This window comes from Myotis davidii, unplaced genomic scaffold (genome assembly GCF_000327345.1).
Source record: "Myotis davidii unplaced genomic scaffold, ASM32734v1 scaffold444, whole genome shotgun sequence".
Classification (NCBI taxonomy): domain Eukaryota; kingdom Metazoa; phylum Chordata; class Mammalia; order Chiroptera; family Vespertilionidae; genus Myotis; species Myotis davidii.
Genome location: NW_006294767.1, coordinates 7,996 through 12,284, shown reverse-complemented (window position 1 = coordinate 12,284; position 4,289 = coordinate 7,996). Strand labels below are relative to the sequence as shown.

The 4,289-nt window shown below is 44.0% G+C and overlaps 1 long non-coding RNA gene across 1 annotated transcript in view; it reads right to left on the bottom strand.

The window, feature by feature from the left end:
* Positions 1–1,208: 1,208 nt before the first annotated feature.
* LOC102763235 overlaps positions 1,209–4,289 on the bottom strand; it is an 11,070-nt gene continuing 7,989 nt past the window's right edge. The window contains exons 2-4 of the long non-coding RNA XR_001514840.1: positions 3,947–3,971; positions 2,934–3,047; positions 1,209–1,250 (exon numbers count right to left, since the gene is read on the bottom strand). This is a non-coding gene — a long non-coding RNA (uncharacterized LOC102763235). The remainder of the gene's footprint in view (positions 1,251–2,933; positions 3,048–3,946; positions 3,972–4,289) is intronic.

Below are 4,289 nucleotides of genomic sequence, written 5' to 3'. Positions count from 1 at the left end.
GGCAGGAGGATGGTTTGGGGGAGGGGGGGTGAGGGCGTAGGATGGGGTGGGAACCAGGTGGAGGGGAGCTATGGGGGGAAAAAAGAGGAACAACTGTAATAATCTGAACAGTAAAGATTTATTTAAAAAAGAAAAAAAAAACAGATGGCTCCTCTCTGCTTCAGTGGGTTTGCGTAAAATCAGATAAGCAGAACGTAGTTCTTTTTAGTGTTTGCGAGGGCTCCAGCAGGATCTGAAGGACCCCTCCCCACCCCAAGCAGACTTGTGCTGTGTTAGCTGGAGGTAAAGAGTGTGGTGTTGATATCTGTAATCACTGTATTTTGAAATACTGAATTAGGAAGTAGATTACCTGATCCCCCCACCCCTCAAATATCACACTTCATTAAATTAATTTGTAATTATTCCTGGAATTTAAAAAAAATTTGTGTATATGTTCCAGTCTACCCCCTATTGTTGAGCCAGCATAAGTTTAAAAATCTCATTACCAAAAGATGTAAATGATACTGTCTTTTACTTGTTGAGAGAGTTGATGTTATCTAATTGCAATCATTCTGGAATGTTCCTGTCTTGTGGAGTGGGCCTGGGACTTTGTATTTGTACACCCTCACCCTCATTGACACCCCTCAACCAGTTGAGGCTGAAGCTGTGGGTCAGTCAGGGAACCTAGGTTTGAAAAACAAGTTGGTGCCACTGTGAGACTGAGAGAAAGGAGTGGCGCCTCAGCACCACTGGCTCCAGGTTGGCCCTGCAGCATAGGAGGACCTTTCTACAGTGTGCGAGACCGCAGGGCCTGGCCCATACTCAGCCCCTTAATAGGCCATGTCCTCCTGAGCTTCTAGGCCAGACTCATCGTGTCCGGCTTTTATCAAGGAAAAGAATAAATAAATTTGATTAACATCGAGGCCCACACAACCTAAATTAGTTCTTTTTTGTTGTTATTCCTCACCCGAGAATATTTTTTCATTGATTTTTAGGGAGAGTGGAAGACAGAGGGAAAGACAGAGAGAAACATCAATGTGAGAGAAACACATCAATTGGTTGCCTCCTGCAGGAGCCCCAATCAGGGTCCGGGCTGGGTAGGATCCTGAAACAGGTATGTACCCTTGACCAGAATGGAACCCGGGAGCTTCAGGTCCACAGGCTGACACTCTATTCACTGAGCCAAACCAGCTAGGGCCTAAATTATTTCTCGAGGGGCCTCGGCTCCCCTCTTTCCAACTCTCCAGCCAGGCTGCAGAATTTTCGCATGGCTGTAAGGGACACATGTTGGTTCTCAGGACAGGCTGAGGAAACTGAGGCTGCAGCTGGCTGGGAAGAAGGACAGCAGCCCCAGGGGGACATACACCCACCGTGAGCCCTACAGCAGCCACCTGGCTAGAACAAATGGCGGGAGCCACATGGCCCATGCACATCAGCTGGTGCAAACAGGATGGGCTGCCCAGAGCAGCTGGTGGGGTGACAGGACCATGCCTGTGCGTGTGCTCTTCTCACTGCCCAGGCTGCCTGGGGAAACCATGGCGTACAGTTAGGGTGAGAGCTGAGTATCTGCTGGGCCCCGGCACCAGCCTTCCAGGAGGTCCTTAAATAATCTGAACATGGCCAGTGAGGGCCCTGGAGGCTGGAAGGGTCTTAAGTTCAGTGCTAAGAAGGCACATGGGTCCTGACCAGCTTGGAAGGGCTGCCTGCAGGAGGGTGGGTTCCGGGCCAAGGGCTCAAGAGGAGCCTGGTGGAGTAGCCAGAGGCCCACCCACTCTGAGGCTAGAAGAGTCCCTGTGTAATAAGGGTCTCAGAGACAGGTCTGGGCCCCAGTGCGGTAGGAAGAATAAAGAAAACAGGCAGTCCACATCCTGGAGGCAGGCCAACCTGAGTGCCAAACTGGCCCTTCTGTCACTTGTGTTTTGAGGAAGTTATTTCCACCTCCGGGCCTGGGTTTCCTCACTTGTAAAGTGGAGGAGTCGGTACCACCTCACAGGATAACCTCACGGGTCACAGGAAGCTCTTGGCGCAGTGTCCGTTTGGACCCGAGTCTCCCTGGACCGCAGATCCGCAGCTCTGCCTGAGCCAGAATCATCCACCTGCTTCCTGTGTGCACTGAACTCGACCTCCAAACTCACATCAGTGATGCTTCCCTGGCCGTTTACACTCCGCATTTGGGTTGTGATGAAAAATAATTATAGTGTGAAGATCAGCGTTAATGAAACTTTAGAAAACATTCACCATGGCCCTGGGGTCAGAACCAAAAGGTGTGCAAGAGCGGCAGCTCTGGATTGGGATGAAACGATGCCTAGTTTATATTCCCGTCAGAAAAAATTCTGAAGTAATGTAATTCAAGAGCACATTCCAAAGATTATAAATTAAGTAATAAAAAGAAAAGCAAATCTTTCTCTTTAGGGAAATCTGGTTTAATATTAAAGCTAATTTTTATTTAAAAATTAACCAGCATATTAGGAAAACTCCTAGTGACTTTTTCAAGTAAGATTAATTAAATGTTTCAAATTTTTATAATTGGACAATCCCAAACAGTTAGTATTGGCATGTGCACTGATAAATGTGAGGTGTGGTGATTTAGAATCATTGCCCAGGACCACAAGGAATATAAGTAACAACAATGAGGGATACATTCTACTCCAAGAAGGAAGTCAATTCTCGTTTCTATGTTAGTGGGCCACATGCTTCATGAATGTTCCACAGCCTCTCTCAGAGGAACGGAGAGGTGACTGTGTGTTTCACTGAACTCCAACACTGAGTGGATTATAGGGCCATTAATTTTTGTTGTTTTCTGTGACTACAGTGGCCCTTCATAATGGAGCACAGACTCGACATCAGAAGTGACATGAGATTGTTCCCTTGGACATTTTGACTTTTTCCCTCTTTCCCACATTGGATTCTTCAGGTAACTCGGACTTGAAGGCCTACCAAGAAGAGGAACTCACGTAATTCACAGTTTCTGCCTTCATATCCTTCCTGACAAGTGCAGGTGTATTCCCCGAGGCCGTCCTTACACCTGCCCTGATTCAGGCAGGGATTGCTTTCACACTGGTCACCATCTGCAAAGAAAGGGTTTGGAAACTGAAGCTTGCAGGCAATTTCCATCACCATGGGAATGACTTTGCTGTGTTGATCTTGGCACACATTTTTCAGATAACTCGAATGAACGTGGACTTCTTCCTGTAAACAATTTCTCCTAACTGAACTTCACTGTATCCTCACCTTTTGTGGCTCTTTGTACGCGATGCTGTTATCTTACTGGAACATTGACTGAGCTTTCCAGTTTTTGCTGAAATGTTTGACAGAATTTTTACATTAGAGTGAAGAGCTCTAGGATGGCGACTATTTGGGACCATCTGGAAGGGGGAAGACGTGATTGTCTGACACTGAACAACAGAGATGTTAGGGTTTCTGTTTCCAAATGGGCTCTGGGGGTAAAATGAGAACGCAGAGACAACTGCCCAGCACCAACATGGGACTTCACATTTCTTGATGCATTTGTACAATCTAATTTAGAGGTAAGTCCAATAGTCATTTTGAGAAATTTGAGTGGTGTTGCCAGGATAAACATTAGTCAGGATTAATGCCATTTCAGGTGGTATAAGGGTTGACTCAAGATGCTTACCTTATTATAGGATCCAATCTTTCAGACTCTATTTTTTTCCTAATAATTCTTGGATTTTTAAAATTATCACTAAATTTGGTATTCTCAAATGAGAACATACTGATTTAAATCTATATGTAAGTGGCAACATTAGGATTAGTGTAAAGTTACTATAAAAAAGTATTTTACAATAACTTATGAAAATGCTCAGACAGAACAAGTTAAATACATAGGATTTAAAGAGGAACAGAAAGGCAATTCAGGAAGCATTTTCAATGTTCAAACACAATTTCTCCCAACTTAAATATCCTAATGAACCCCTCTCACTTAAGGTTAAAATAGAAAACATCTCACCTTTGTATATATTCCAGAATTCATTCTAAAAGAGAAAAACATATTTTAAAGAACATTAGGGAAAGCACAGACATTTTACACCTATAACAAATTATAACCTAATAACTCAACTTGAATAGGATACTTTCCCAAACAGAGGTCATTTTCCGAAACAAATTGTTCTAGAACTATTCAATCTAAACGGAAAGTTTTTTAAATCTTCTGTATCTATAAAGGTGCAGATGGTGGCTTCAATCACCATCTCTGTTGAATATTGAAAGTGTATTTTCAAGTGACTCTCCAAGAAATGGATTGTACCAAAAATGCTTTGCTCTGTTTGCTACTCCAGTAAATAGTTTTTAGT